The sequence below is a fragment of the Pinus tabuliformis genome, chromosome 9 (genome assembly GCF_031772625.1).
Source record: "Pinus tabuliformis cultivar Carrire ecotype Pingquan chromosome 9, CPIR1, whole genome shotgun sequence".
In the NCBI taxonomy this organism is placed as follows: domain Eukaryota; kingdom Viridiplantae; phylum Streptophyta; class Pinopsida; order Pinales; family Pinaceae; genus Pinus; species Pinus tabuliformis.
Window position 1 is genome coordinate 1,214,086,294 of NC_142307.1, and position 17,483 is coordinate 1,214,103,776.

The following is a 17,483-nucleotide window of genomic DNA, read 5'->3' on the forward strand; positions in this document are numbered from 1 at the left end:
ATAATTTTCTCTCTGGGGATCGGATCGAAATTTCATAACAAGGTACAGAAATATGACGAACTGTAGTTTCTTGTATGCATTTTTCAGATCCAAAGGTCGAAACAGTGACTCGTGGCACGCCGTACAAGTTCGCTCTATTGAACTAGTCTATAATCAAGGCACTGTGGGAAATTTCGCATAACTCTTCCTTGGAGAATCCAATTTGGGTCAGACTTGTGGCATTGGAAATAGGACTCAGAAGGCTACTACAGGTCACAATTTTAGAATTGGAGGATCTGAAATTACAGAGATACATCAGATTCAATATCAGGCTTCTACAAAGTGAAAAAGGGTGTGTAGATTTTTTTTTTTATTTTTTTATTTTTTTTTTGCGTAAGCTTGGTTTGAAGGAATTCAAAGGGCATAGTAAAGCATTATTATTGGTGACTAATGCCCCAAGGAAATAAAATTCAAACACCTAGTAAGGAACCTGAAAGCTCTAGCATGACTCATGAAGAAGAGGAAGAAATGCTACATGATATATCAAAATTACAAGAACAAGTGCAACAAATGTCACGCTCACAAAAGCTAACAGAAGCTAAGATAAATGGCATGGAATATAAGATAAAGGGCGTGGAAGCTAAGTTGGATGATTGGAAGACAGATTTGAAGACAGACATGGAAGAATTGAAGATAGATTTGAACACAAACTTGAAGACAGGCATGACAGATATGAAGACAGATTTGACAAATTTTCTACAAGAAATACTTACTAATGGTGAAAGGGTAGTAAAGGAAACTCATGATGCGAACAAAAGAAATGTTAATCATGATATCATAGACTCTAATGTTGGATTGAAGCCCCACCATATTCCAAAAATCGATATGAGGAAGTTTGATGGCAAGGATCCTGCAACATGGATATTACAGATGGAGCAATTTTTCGATCTCAATAATGTGCAAAACACACAAAAGGTACGTATGGAAACTTTATATTTGGAACCAAATCAGTTTGTATGGTATCAATGGCTTTGCTCTCGTAAACAATTTATCACTTGGGAAATTTTTACGGAAGAATTGATAGCACATTATGAGGATACAAAAAGCAACACTTTTTTTAGCCAATTGATAAGTCTCAAACAAAAGGGTTCAATAATGGAGCACATTGAGGAGTTCCAAAAATTGAACATAAGGGTAAAAGATATTCCAGAGGAGCATAGGATTGATGTGTTCATAGGGTCTTTAAAGGATAATATCCAACATGATGTTCGCCTTTGGGAACCTGATTCATTAGAGAAGGCATTCAGGTTAGCAAGAAAAATGGAAAGCAAAATTATGGCAACCAGGAAGCATACCACTCACAACTATAAAGACGGAAGTGTTGTTGCCCCTAGTCTTCCACAACCTATAAGGTTGACACCACAAAAATTGGAAGAAAAAAGAGCAAAAGGGCTTTGTTACAGTTGTGATAGCAAATACACTAAAGGTCATAAGTGTGCTGAGAAGAAATTATTCTACATAGATTGTGAAGAGGAAGAAGAAAAGGAGCAAGAAAGGTCAAAAGAAGAGGATATACTCCAGGAACAAAGCCTAGATGAAGAACAAATAAATCCGACCATATCTTGTAATGCATTGGCGGGAATTACCACTCCTCAAACCATCAAGATAGAAGGACAAATCAAGAAGAAAAAGGTAATAGTGTTGATTGATTCAGGAAGCACCCACAATTTTATTCATTGTAGGGTAGCAAAAGAATTGAATTGCTTCCTATATCCAGCACCAGAGTGTCAAGTGATGATTGCAAATGGAGGAACAATAAATTGCTCTGGAAAGTGCCATAATATCAAGCTATCCATGGGAGAATATGTATTGACTAGCCCAATGCTTTCCATTCCAATGGGAGGTGCTGATGTTGTACTAGGAGTCCAATGGCTACAATCCTTGGGTACAATAGCTTTTAATTTTCAAGAACTTTTCATCAAATTTTCTGCGGAAGGAAAGGAAGTTGAATTAAGGGGTATTGCAGGGAAACCAGGAAAGATAATCAGCTCTAATGGTATGACAAAGCTTCTAAAAAAGGAGCAAAGAGGTGTAATTGCACAATTATGTTCGCTAGATGTTTCCACATCAGAATCATCTATTTCTCCAGATCTCCAAAAAGTCCTGGACAATCATTCCAAGGTATTTGAGACTCCCAAAGGTCTCCCACCTATGCGTGATCATGATCATGCTATTCATCTGATTCCAGGAAGTGTTCCTCCAAACATCAGGCCGTACAGATATCCCTATGTCCAAAAGAGTGAAATTGAACGTATGGTTGCAGAAATGCTAGAGGCTGGTATAATTCAACCAAGTCAAAGTTCTTTCTCTGCTCCAGTAGTATTGGTGCACAAGAAGGATGGATCATGGCGCATGTGTCCGGATTATAGGGAGCTCAACAAGCTCACTATTAAAGATAAGTTCCCCATTCCTGTCATTGATGAATTACTGGATGAATTGCATGGATCAATTTACTTCACCAAGTTGGATCTTCGTTCAGGATATCATCAAATCAGAATGAAGATTGAAGACATTCCGAAAACAGCATTTAGAACTCATGAGGGTCATTATGAATTTTTGGTCATGCCTTTTGGCCTTACCAATGCACCTTCAACATTTCAAGGTTTGATGAATTCAATTTTCAAACCATTCCTTAGAAAATTTGTGTTAGTATTTTTTGATGATATACTAATCTACAGCAAGTCTTGGAAGGATCATGTTGAACATGTTGACAGGGTGCTACAACTATTGGAGGAGAAACAATTATATGCAAAAAGATCCAAATGTTTCTTTGGAGTCCAGGAGGTGGAATATTTGGGTCATATTGTATCTCATGAAGGAGTTAAGGTAGACCCTAGCAAAATTAAAGCCATTAAGGAATGGAAAATCCCCACATCCATAAAGCATCTGCGAGGATTTCTTGGGTTGACAGGGTATTATCGCAAGTTTGTTAAGAATTATGGGAGAATAGCAGCACCTCTAACAACATTATTGAAGAAAGATGCATTTTCATGGACTCCGGAAGCAACAAAGGCCTTTGAACATCTTAAAGAGGCAATGTGCCAAGCACCGGTCTTAGCTACACCGGACTTCACAAAAACCTTTATTGTGGAATGTGATGCTTCAGGAAATGGAATTGGTGTTGTTCTAATGCAAGATGAAAGACCCATTGCTTTTGAAAGTCGTCCAATCAAGGGAAAGTTTTTAAGCAAAGCTATTTATGAGAAGGAAATGTTGGCAATACTCCATGCACTTAAGAAATGGCGACCCTACCTAATGGGAAGACACTTCAAGGTAAAAACGGATCATGATAGCCTTAAATACTTTTTAGAACAAAGATTATCCTCTGAAGAGCAACAAAAGTGGGTCACAAAGATGTTGGGTTATGACTTTGAAATCATCTACAAAAAAGGGAAGCAAAATGTGGTGGCAGATGCACTCTCAAGAAAGGATGAGGATGTGGAAGCATTGTTGTGCGCCATTTCTATTATCCAACCAGATTGGATAAACGAAGCAAGGGAGGAATGGAAGAATGACGAAGAAGTGTGGGCACTTATTCGAAAGCTACAACAAGATTCCAGTACGTCTGATACATTTAGCTGGAAAAATGATTCGTTATGGTACAAAGATCGCTTATACCTCTGTAAGAATTCCCAGCTAAAACAAAAGATTCTTATGGAATTGCACACTTCTCCCTTAGGAGGGCACTCAGGATTTTTAAAAACTTACCACAGGGTTAAGAAGGAATTTTTTTGGGATGGCCTTAAATCAGATATTCAAAAGTTTGTGGCGGAATGTTTGGTTTGCCAACAAAATAAAGTTGAAACAATTAAGACACCGGGTCTATTACAACCTTTATCCATTCCAAGCCAACGTTGGGAGGAGGTTTCAATGGATTTTATCACAGGTTTACCCAAGTCTGAGGGAAAGAGTGTCATCATGGTGGTAGTTGACAGACTTACCAAGTATGCACACTTTTGTGCATTATCACATCCATTTAAAGCCAGTACAGTTTCTACTGCATTTATGGAAACAATTCAAAAGCTACATGGAAACCCAAAGATTATTGTAAGTGACAGAGATCCCATTTTCACTGGAAATTTTTGGACAAAATTATTTTCTTGTCTTGGTACTCAGTTAGCTCATAGCTCATCTTATCATCCTCAATCTGATGGGCAAACTGAGATAGTAAAAAAATGTTTGGAAGGATATCTTCGTTGCTTTGTATCTGATAAACAGACACAATGGGTCAAATGGTTGCCTCTGGCTGAATGGTGGTATAACACTTCCTTCCATACAGCAACAAAAATGACCCCATTTATGGCACTTTATGGGTATCAACCACCATCCATCACATCATATTTAAGAGAAAATTCTAAGGTTCAGGCAGTGGAACATCACATCGAACATCAACAACAAGTCCTCCAACTCTTAAAGGATAACCTCGTGTTGGCACAGAATAGAATGAAACAACAGGCAGATCAACATCGCAGTGAAAGAAGTTTTGATGTAGGTGATTGGGTATTCCTACGGCTACAACCATATAAGCAAATGTCCCTCAAGCAAGCTAAGAAGGATAATAAATTATCACCAAAGTATTATGGTCCGTACAAGGTGTTGCAAAAGATTGGTACTATGGCATACAAATTGGAGCTTCCTGCAGCTTCTCGATTGCACCCAGTTTTCCATGTTTCATGTTTAAAGAAGGTTATAGGCGACAAGCTCCCAGTTCAAACAATATTGCCAGAACTTGACGAGGAAGGAAAAATTATATTGGAACCGGAAGCAGTCATAGAAACAAGAACTCGACAGCTACGAAATCGATCAATTTCAGAGTATCTTATCAAGTGGAAGAACTTATCCACTGAAGATTCCACATGGGAGGATGAGAATTTTATGCAGAAGTATCCAGAACTACTCAAGCGTTGAGGACAACACTTTTTTGAAGGAGAGGGGCATGTTGGGTCCCTATAATACTAGTGATTACCCCATTACTATTGTAGTTATACCCCTTATTAATATTGTTGTGCCCCTATTGCCCCCATATTGTTATTACTGTGCCCCATAGAATCCCTCTATTGTTATTTTTGTGGCTTTATATTATTATTGTTAGGTTGGCTGGATTATATTGTGACTCCTTAGACTCCTATATATAGAAAGGAGGTTTTGTCATTTGAATCATCCAAGAATTGTTCATTTATGTAATGTAAAGGAGGTTGTCCCCTTGAAGAGGCTGAATTCTAAGGCATTGATATATCTTTTATATCTTTCCTTGAGTTGGTTTCATAAAAACAGAGGTAAAAATGAGAATCAGAAGAAATGAATTTGAAAATATCTTTGTTTGTATATTCTTGTGAATTTTGTCCATTGTAAATTCTAGATTTCTGATCATTTACTTGACTAATTGTTGGCTAATTGTGCTTTCTTGAAGAATGTCCTCTAGCTGCCATGAATTTTGTATTTGATAAACATGAAAGAATTCATAAATTTCTATGACAGATCATATAATATTATAATATTCAATTTGTACTTGTGCTTGTTCATTTATTGACTAATTTTATAAATTAATTTTAGAGCGATTTGCAGATTTCGTGTAGGTTTTTCTTCAAGATTGTCACCGGTATTATGTTCCGGTTGATTAAAAAAAGTTTCCAAGCTTTATGAGTGTGCTTCATTAACATGAAAGAGAGCATATGGATCATTATTAATGCTATAATAGGTGTGAGTTAAATGAAGGAATTGATCATTCATAGTAGAGACAACTTCATCGTGACTGGTATGCACCTCCATATTGGAATCCTCAATTATGTTAATAAAAGTTGAAGAAGATTCATGAAGACTTGTAATTGTCTATTTTGGAGTTGGAATGCAAGGAAGAGAGAAAACATATTCAAACCAATCCAACAATTCAATCTCTGAAGGTTTATCTTCAACTTTTAATTTTAAACAATTTAATCGAAATCTTACCGTAAAATCTATAAAATATTCATTTTCAAGCTTTCGTAAATCTTCAAATTCATCACATACCTATTCATAATCATAATTGTCAAATTCAAAAGTTAACATTGTGATAAATTGATCCCAACTGTGAATAGAGATAATTGGAAGCAATTTACACCATCTTCTGGCTTTTCTTGAAAATGTAAGAGTAAAAATCCTACATAAATTACCTTCATCAATATCATGAAAAGTAGAATATGAAAATTTTTGAATAACCTGTAAGGCATGAACAAATGCAGAAACATTATTCTTACTGTTAAAGTTTACCTTCGACAAGTGTCTTACATTTTCTGGTGGAGTATTGGCGCATGCACATCCAACGATACAACTCCAAATGGGAAGTTTAAGAGAACCATTGTGATTAAAATAAAACTTTAAAATACAAAAAATCCAAAAGACAACAAGTCATCAAGCCCTCCTTCTAGCACCAAAAATGTTGATGGCCGAAAATGACCATTCAACATTATAAGGGAGACTACTCGGTTAGGAACTTACAATCATTCGTTTTCCATTTGGAATGGTGGTTCCAACTGGTTAAACTTGGTCCAGTTACCTTCTCTCTATCTCTACTGGATTAAGGTATACCTATTTCTTACCAATAGAGAAGAGACATAAGATCCGCCCTCTTGCTGAGCTTAGGCAAGAAAGTGATCCTTAAGCTGATCTAGGGCTCATCAAGGCCACAACTAAAGTTTTCCTCTTTGATAAAAGGACTTTCTAGAAATGTAATGATTAATCTAAATGTAAACTAATACTAGAATGAAAGAAAAAGGAAAAACATCCTAAGCCTATATCGATTAGAAAGATGTAGATCTAACCGAACCAAGAGAAAAGTAATTAAATGATTATGATTTTAACACACCTGGTTTTAGGTGAATATCTGGCTAATGAAATAGTTCTACTAGCTGATATTATAATTACCAAAACATGCTTTGTTTAGAGACCAATTAATAGTGAATGATTAATCAATAACATTAGAAAAGAGTTCATGTCATGTCAATCTTAATTAAATAGAATTTACATAGTAGATTTTTGAGTAAATAATTACTCAGAAATATGATTTAAGTATAATATCAAAAGAGAAAATTAAAAACAAATCAACAAAGCTAATGAACTGGATAGCTAATTAAAAAATACCTTCATCTTCACATTAAACAATATTGCTCAACATGGATTTTTTTACACATATTTGTCATTAAAAAGAAATTTGCATTAAAAATAATAGTATTTAAAATAAAAATTGATTAAAACCTATTCTCTTGTTCTGTTCTTTGATTTGATCTTCAACAATATTTCTCAAATCACAAGTATTGCCATTAAAAGAAAAAGTTGCAACAGTGCAAGCTCTGCTCCCAATACAAAGTTTAGAACTGAAAAAAAAAAAAAAAAAAAAAAAAAAAAGACAAATCTCAGTAACTCATATCTGAGCTTTTCCTCTTACTTCTACAACTTGAAAATCCCTTGCAATAGTGCTTCAAAATTCCATCAGTGCAGAGAAGAGGAACCTCCCTATTCCATTCAACAAAAGTCCAATTTATAATTACAAAAGAGAATTAAAATGAGAGAACTCTTGGAGAATAAATTTGCTCCAAAAAATTGATTGGCCAAAATTTTATTTCCTCTCTTGTTAGAGGAATTCTATTGATCAAAATATTTTCTTCTTCATCTCCTTAACTTCTCTCTTGCCACAACCAATTGAAAATCTGAAATTAAAACCAATTTGGTGAAGAAAATAGAAAAAAAAAAAGTCCATTCTCAACAAATTGTGTAAAAATAAAAATAAAAATAAATTAAAATCCAAACAAAACTCAAGACACAATTGCTTCTTTTGAGTTTGATTTTATTTTGAGTAATTCTAAAGGAGGAATTAGTAATAAGACTTTTTCTAAAACGAATAACATTTTCTGAAATTAACATAAAAAATTAATTATTGATTCAAATTCGTCACATTTCCTTCTGCTAGACTTCTGAGTCATTAAATAATGATATTTTTTAAAATTAACTATTCCTGATTGTCCTCCTCTGTCTTAGCTTCCCAACAAGCTATCATGTATTTTATTTGGTTGAGTAAATCTCCAGGTATGCCTCTCCAAAGATGAGGCTCCAAAATAATCCGAATTCTGGAAAATGTCATGTCCAAGGTAAAATTTAGAAAATTTAATTAAAAATATAGTTATAAGTAAATGTACAACTAAAAATAATTAATTTCTAATTAATTAGATACAATTAATTAAAATCTCAAATTATTAATATAAAATTTGAATTAATTAAATCAATTACAAATAAATTTACATGTTAGTTAAAAATTTAATTAAAATTAATTGAATAAACAATAAATTAAATATTATTAAAAAAATACTAAATATTAAATACAAAACATTAAAATAAATCACAAATGTTACTGAACAAAGATTATGCCAAACCAAAAGGAATATCGAATGTGAGAGGTCAATCAACATCAAAGGTTTTAGAATAGGAGATCCAATACTGAAGAGTCTCAAGGTTCTGATGATATGACGAGAGAGCATGGGGTATCAAAAGGTTTAAATATCGTAAGTTTTTTTAATCAGCTACTCCAATACCAAAGGTTCCAAAGTCCCGATATACATCGGGCATCGGAAGTGAGAAACATCGGAAGGTTTGATTGCCATCTTATATCGAAGATTATTGAGATATTGTAACATCGTAGGTATTAATGATATCAAAGGTTTTGAGAGTGAGAATTACGATAAAACAAAACTTTGAGGTCTAATGGATGATGAGGGGCATCAGAGAGATTAAGTAATGGAACATCAAAGGTTTCATTTAAAAGTTCTCATATTGCATTATGTGCCAAGGAATGGTTGGAGTGGGGTATAAAGTGAAGTGGAGTCCACGTAGAGTGGGTTCCTTTCATGATAAACTATAACAACTTTAAAAATATGAAAACACGAACTACAACCGCTTTGAAATTTCAGGATTTCAGATCTTCATAATTTTTTGAAATTGGGAATTAAAATAGACTTTCGAGATCCTGATAACATATAATTTTAATTGCGCTACAATTTGGTTGCAACGATTTTGTAAGATCGTTAGTGAAAAATAAATTAGTTAGTAAAAAGTTAATTAAAAATCAATATTTACAAACAATTTACAAAAATCAACTTAATATACATTTTTTACATTTTTTAGCCTTGACAGGTAAAGTTATCAAACTTCGGAGAAGCATCATTTGCAAACTGTGCATCCAAATGAGATGAAATGAGAAATGATGGAAATCTTGCAAAAATTCAAATGCAATGAAACAATCAGAAGGGAAATCAGAAGAAAATGAAAATATAGCAAAATTGTAGGACACTTAACCAGAAGAAAACATTAAAAGACGATTGAGCCAAAAAATTATGGAAAGTGTCCCCATTATCTGAAATAAATAAGTAAAAAATGGGGGTGTTGAGTTTTCACCTCAATAAGGTGGTTTAACCTTTGGAGCCCCTGGTTGATTATGTTTCGGTTTGTCCCATGAGATCCCACATTCATGATGGGAATATGGCACAAGGGTGGTTGGATGAAACAAATATTTGGTTGAGCCTAATCTATGGTCTGGTGGTACGTGGAAGTCCCTAACCTCGTTGGATTTTGCATGAGTTAATAAAATTGATTTTACTATTGTAATCTATGAGCACTTGTACTTATTATTGTGTTGATTTGATGGTTGATTTGTCATGATTAATATTCTGGTTATATGCAGGTTATAAGCATGTTTCTATGATGTGCTCTAGCTATGGCTCTTGTTCATGATTTGACAAGTATTTGAATGGTTGATGAATGCATGGGCTAACAAGTGTTTTTGTAGCTACCTGAGAGGGAATTACACCTTCTTTGTGATTCTCAGACGAAGCTCAAATATTTATGATCATATATGCATACATGACCTATAACTTATGTGTTTACGATATGTTTGAAGAAATGTTTGATGTGTACTAGGAAAAATAGGACAAGTTTTTGGTGCAATTTTGAATGTTTGGAATTGTTCTCAATTTAGTTATGATTCTGGAAGGTTACAGGCAGTTTTGGGCAATGGTCGGGAGGCTATCCTAAAAAATTGGCTCTAATCTCAGACCGCATGCACATAACTGGAGGATTTAGGTCATAACCACATGGAAGCAGTCTTTTATGTGTGGTTGGGCCCTCATAATCACACTCTTACATTGTTGTGCGTGCAATTGGGGTTTATTGACACAGGAGGCTAATTGAAAAATAACTGAACAATAATTGAACAACAATTGAACAGTAATTGAGCAACAACTGAACAACAATTGAACAACACTGAACAATAATTGAACAACAACTGTCCCACGTTGACTTTCCCTTTTTGAACAACACTTCACTCTATGTCGTTGATTTCCTCTCTCCAGATCTAACGCTTGGTAGTGGCATTGTAGATCGTAAATCGCAGTTTCTCCAAGCCAGGGTTCATTCACTCCTGAATGATGTGATGCGATATGATCCAATGTTCAGCAAATAGTCAGTCATCCAACGATTGATGTGATATCGCACAGGGAACTTTGCGCGACACTTACCCACCTCACGGAGCCGATATGGTTTATAGACCTTGATCGATAGAAATTCGGGTCTAGGTTTAGGCTTAACCTCCGATTACTTTAAACCCCAATATCCCTTAGATAACAGAGTTCCTCAAATCCTTCGGCTAGCAACTCTTCATCCAACACACAGTTTAAACGCAGGCTTAACCCCGCCATTGACTATGACGTCAGTAGTTGAACTTTAGATCGATGGTTAGGATAGAGTATGGGCCTTCAATCATGACCAAACCCTTCTATGCTCTTCTACCCTCGTTATTAACTTTAATGACTGCTATTAACCATAAACACTGATATTAACAATTAAAACATGAAATCAGGGAAACTATCCGGTTGCGCTTCAGAACGTAGATTCATAGAGTAAACGAGAGTTTCCACTAGGATCAACACACAGATGCACACTAAAACAAATTCCTTCAATATAATAATGGTTACAAAGTCTTGGCCCTCTCGGCTCAATCATAGCGAATTAACAGACCTCTGTTTCAATCTGAAAACCCTCTCTATCACTCAACTCTCACCTCTCGCTCAATCCTCAATCATCTTAGCTAATCGTTCTTCATTACATTTTCTTCTTTTTATGAGTCGAATCCTACTCTAACTGTACGAACAACTCGATCTCTATTTTAACCAATCTAACAATCAAATCTCTACTTTCAAGCCCCATCACACACCTATGCTAACAACTTATCCTTCAATCCAAAATAAGACAATTTCCTAACTATTACAATAATGTATTACAGATCATTTTTTAGAGATCCAACCCTCTTGACCAAACTGACTTTTGACCACTTAGGTCAGTGAAATTCAACTCTTTTAGCCACAACATGTGAACAAACCTTCACATTGCTGGCTAAGTTAAGATGCTCCTGCATCAAACTCTTGGGGAGGAAAAGAATCATCCCTCAGACTTGCAGGGTTTACTCCATACTTCTGCAACTCTGTTGTTGTCAACCAACTAGCATCCTCCACTGGTTGTCCTTTTCACTTGACTAGATATTGATAATAAACCTGTCCTCTGGTTCTTTTGGATACTCTTTTCTCCAAAACAACTTCCACCTCTCTCTTAACTGTCTTTGTCATTTGTTCTACCCAGTTCAAAGTTTGAACTTCATCTTCTATAGTTCCTCCTGTAGCTATGTCTCTATCTCTTTATATGGACACAAATCTGCAACATTGAAGATAGGTGATATTCCAATCCCTTCTGGCAATTCAATTTCATAAGCATTAGTTGAAAACTCTCTTACAATTCTACATGGTCCTATCTTATTCATTTTTAGTTTATTGTAAGTCTTAGCAGAAAATCTTTCTTTTCTCAAATACACCATCACTAGATCTCTCACTTGGAATTATTTCTCTCTTCTTTTCATATCTTCTTTTTGTTTGTATTTTCCACTGCTTTCCTGCAATTTACCTTTAACATCTTCCTATAGTCTTTGCATCTGCTCTGCAAACTCTTCGGCTTTTGCGCTTCTTATCTCCTGTTTACCCAAATTTTTGAGCTCATACACACCTCTTGGATTCATCCCAAAAAAAATCTGAAATGGACTCATTCTAGTACTTCAATTTGGAGTGTCATTATAAGAAAACTCGGCTTGAGCTAGTGCTAAATACCACTACTTAGGATTTTGATACACTAAACTTCTTAATATATTCCCCAAGCTTCTGTTTACTACTTTGGTCTGTCCATTTGTTTGAGGATGGTATGATGAATTGAAACTGAGATTAGCTCCTGCTTTCTTCCAAAGAGTCCTCCAGAAATGCCCTACAAACTTTGTATCTCTATCAGACATAATACTTACATGCAATCCATGCAATCTTACAATTTCTGAAAAAATAGATTAGCAATATGTGTTGCATCACTAGTCTTTTTACATGCAATTAAATGCGCCATCTCATAAAATCTATCTACCAAAACATAAATAGAATCATTCCCCCTTTGAGTTTTAGGTATCCCCAAAACAAAATTCATGCTAACTACATCCCATGGTCGGTCTGGTATTAGCAATGGCTGGTACAATCCTGTATTCTGGCTTCTCCCTTTAGCATGTTGACATATCCTGCACTTCTCAACAAATCTCTTAACATCAGTATGCATCTTTGGCCAATAATAAAAAACATTTACCTGAGAAAAGGTTTTGTCTTGTCCAAAGTGACCAGATAATCCTCCACTATGTTTCTCCTTTATTATGTTTTCCCTCATAGAACATTTGGGAATACACAACTTATTTCCTTTAAACAATAAACCTCCTTGGATAAGATAATCTAACCACTGAATTCTATTATGAACTATTGGATTTTGAACTTTTGTGTAAATATCTTTGGAATATGTATCATGTTTATACATTTCAACAATTTCTTCAAATCCTACAACACCAACTTTTAATTCTTGCATAATGAAATTTACCCTGCTTAAAGCTTTAGCGATTTTTTTCAACTTACCACTTGTGTGCTTTATCAAAAATGTAAAGCTCTGCAAAAACTCTACCCACTTGGCATGTTTTTGGTGCAATTTCGGCTGGTTGTTTATGAACTGCAATGCATGATTGTCAGAATACAATATAAACTCCTTTGGTAGCAAATAATGTCTCTATTTTTTTAAGGCTTGTACAATAGCATAAAAAAAATTATCATAAGAAGAATACTTCTTCTTCGCTTCATTTAATTTCTCACTGAAGTACGCTATTGGTCTTTGTTCCTGACTCAAAACTGTTCCAATTGCAACTCCACTAACATCAGTGTCTACTTGGAATACTTTTCCAAAATCGGGTAAAGCTAAAATTGGTTTCTTTGTGATTCTCCTCTTCAGCAACTTAAAATTCCTTTCTGTTGCTTCTGTCCACTTGAATGGATGATTAGTCTCCTTGATTTTTTCAAGAATTGGTGCACAAATCTAACTAAAACCTCTGATAAATTTCCTGTAAAAACTTGCAAGGCCATGAAAAATTCTTACCTCAAATATATTCCTTGGAATAGGCTAGTCCCAAATTGCTCAGACTTTCTCTGGATCCATTTTCAACCCTTCATTAGAAACTACAAATCCCAAGTAAATTAATTCTTCTTTCATGAAACTACATTTCTTCAGATTTATCAGTAGCTTCTCTTCTTGTAGAGTTCTTAAAACCAATTTAAGATGCTCTAGATGTTCTTCCTTACTTCTACTAAAATCTAGAATATCATCAAGATAAACAATAACAAACTTGCCTGCATATTCCTTCAAGACTTTATTCATCAATCTCATGAATGTGCTAGGTGCATTAGTGAGTCCAAAAGGCATCACTAACCACTCATACAACCCACTGTTTGTTTTAAATGCAATCTTCCATTCATCTCCTTCTCTAATTCTTATTTGATGTTATCCACTCTTCATATCTATTTTATTAAAATACTTTGACCCACTCAAATAATCCATAAAATCATGCATGCATGGTAAAGGAAATCTATACCTAATAGTGATCTTGTTTATGGCTTTGGAATCTGTACACATACACCATTCACCTCCTTTCTTTGGACTGAGTACTATTGGCACAACACATGGACTAAGACTTTCTCTGATTAGTCCCTTATCCATCAGTTCTTGCACTTGTCTTCCAACTTCTGCATTCTCTTGAGGAGTTAATCTCTACACTTCTTTATTTGGCAAACTCGCTCCTGGTATTAGATCAATATGATGACTAATACTCCTGATTGGTGGCAATGCATTTGGAAACTCATCCACAATAATATCAGCGAAATCATTTAACAGATTTTTGATTTCTTTAGGTAAATCATCTAAGTTTGTGGAGGTTAAAATTACCTTAGGTCTCCCTACAACAACAAAATGCATTTCTTCACCTTTTCCTACCTCTTGCAACAGCTCCTTTCCACTCATCAGCATAACACTATTTCCAGGTGCTCCTTTGTCAGCGTCATCCTTCAATGGCAGCAGTGTATGTTTATTTCCATTCTTCTCCAGAGTATAAGTATTTTTCCTCCCATCATGAATAGCTTTCCGATCAAACTGCCACGGTCTTCCTAGCAATACATGGCATACATCCATTGGCATTACATCACATAATATCACATCCTTATACATACCAATCTGTATCTCTACCTTGCATTGTTCTGTCACAATAATCTGATGTACTTTCTGCAACCACGACACTCTGTAAGGAGTAGGGTGTATTGTCTTCACTAATCCTAGCTTGTCCACCATCTCTGTAGAAACAAGGTTATCAGTACTTCCACTATCAATTATCACTTTACAACATTTACCTTTGGATTTGCACGTAGTTCTGAATATACTCTTCCTCTGTGTTGGTTCTCCAGTTTTTTTCTCTGCCCTAAGCAATGCCCTCTTCAACAACAGGGATTCTCCTAATTTAGGGGATTCTTCCTTTTCCATAAGTCAAGGTGTTTCTGTCTTTGCCTCAACCACATTCACATTCCTCTGACTTGTTGTTTTATTATGAGGATAGTCCCATGATACATTTCCCCATTCTCCACATGTGTAACACCGAACATCTCTTCCTCAACCTCTTCCTCTGGGTGCAAATCACCCTCTATTAAAATATCCCCTCTATGGTGGTCTGCTACTTGAACTTCTTGCTTTGGGCTGATGTTTCTGAAACCTTGGTTTGGTAGTTCCTCTATGTTAAAATTGGCAAACAGGGAAAAACTTCATGTGGGTCATCTTATTCATGGCTAATAATATTTTTATTAGATTCCTCTCGTCGAGAGGTGTAGGATTGATATAAAGATCATCCAATTCCGATAAGTATTCATGGAGATATGAATTTATTTTGATTATGGAATTATTATCAAGCCGACCTACAACTCAGGTAGGCTCAGAAGCCCAACAGTCGCATCTATTCACCCACCAATGTTGTGTATAAATATAAGAGGACTTTTCCTTATTTAGACTCATTCATCTCATCACATCTCTCTCTCTCTACTGCGCAGATATGAGTCTCTTCTCTACTGCGCTGAAATGGGTCTCTCTCTCTCACACATGTGAAGTCGAAAGCTGTTGAATTTGAAGCTACAACTGCAGAAGTAAAGATTGAATTGCGTGGCCTAGAATATCTCCTCTTTGGAACTGCACTGTAGGTTCATTTGAACCTCCTTTGAAAGCCGCAACTTTTGGTGGTGGAATGAAGTCAATCCGACGAACGGTTTGCAAGATATCGACTGTCCTAGTTTGAAGCCGGAAACTGCTGAAACTGAATCTGCAACTACAGAAGTAAAGATTGACTTGCGTGGCCTAGAATATCTCCTCATCTGAATTGCGCTGTAGGTTCATCTGAACCTCCTCTAGAAGCCGAAACTTTTGGTGGTGGAATGAAGTCAATCTGACTGTCGGTTTGTGAGATATGGTCTGCCCTAGTTTGATAATGAAGCCGCTAATGTTGCTGCTACTGATCTAGGGTTTGATACTGCTGATATGAATCCGATTTATTGTACTATTTCTCTCTGCTGAATTATTGAAGATAAAAGAAGATTTGATCAAAGGGTTTCCCCACACATTGTGGGGTTTGTCCCTGGCTAGCATCCACATCTTGTGTCTCTTGTCTTGGCTTGTTTTCTGTCGATCGTTTAATGTTCTATCTACACTTTACTTTATGTACATGTGATTGCTAATCGGTGGAATATAATAAGAAAAAGAAGTAAATTGTTATAAGCATAGAACATACCATAAATTGACATGGTATCAGAGCTGAGGTGAAGACAAAACCCGAGCAAGAGCAAGAGCAATCATTGAAGAGAAGATTGGCAAGGCTATCCTAAAAGAACTATGGGGTCCTCAACACTCTTTCCTGCCGAAGACAAGTTCCGTGAGAAAGCTGACTATCACGGATGGAAGATGTCTATCGATCTAACCCTTGAAGATCAAGGAGTGTTGGACCATGTAAGAGGCAATATTGTTGAGCCTTCATCAAATGCATCTGCTGCTGCCTGGAACAAATTGAAAAATGGAGAAGTCAAAACAAAGAAGATCATCTAGGACTCTATCGACAAGCGCTTGGTGGCCTACATCTTTGATCTAGACACCTCCAAGGAAATCTACGACAAACTGGTGAGTTTATTTAAAGTTAATGATGCAAATCAAGTTTTGTTTCTTAGAAATAAGCTGAGGGAAATCAAGAAGGGTAAAGGTGAAAGTATGCAAGCATACTTCTTAAGAATCACCGAGATCAAGAACGGCCTCCTATCTATTGGGGAAACTATTACTGACAGAGAAATGGCACTCACAACTCTTGAAGGATTACCATCTGAATGGTATGTGTTCAGGACTACTCTTCTGAACTATAATGTAATTCCTGGTTTCGAGGAATTAATGGCTAGATGCATTCAAGAAGAAACAAGGGAAGAAGTGTAAGAAATGCCCATGCCTAAAGGTCCTCCTGCTGCCCTTTCTTTTCATGCAAAGAAAAGAAATAATTCCAGGACTAAATCAAAAGGAAAGGCTGGACCTAAGGCTAGAAGAAAATGACGATGTTACATTTGCAATAAAGCAAGTCACTATGCAAGGGAGTGCCCTGATAGAAAGGACTCACTCTAGGACGATGATCAAAATCCCTCTGATGGAAATCAAAGGAATGACAAATTCAACAGCAAAGGTAAGAGGAGAGCTGGGAATCAAGGAAGAGGACAAGCATTCAAGAAGGCCAGAAATTCAAGGATGTATTAAATGCACCTGACCTCAAAAAGAACCTAGTGTCCAACTCGGGAATGGAAGACAAAGGCTACAAGGTAACCTTCAGCGATGGCAAGGTACGTATATGGAAAAATATTGTTAAAGATGCCTTTACTCTTGGGTTTCGTGTTGATTCATTATATCAGGTCGATGGAAGTCTGCTAGGTGTCATGTCTTATGACACATCTCTTTAGTCTGAACTTTGGCAT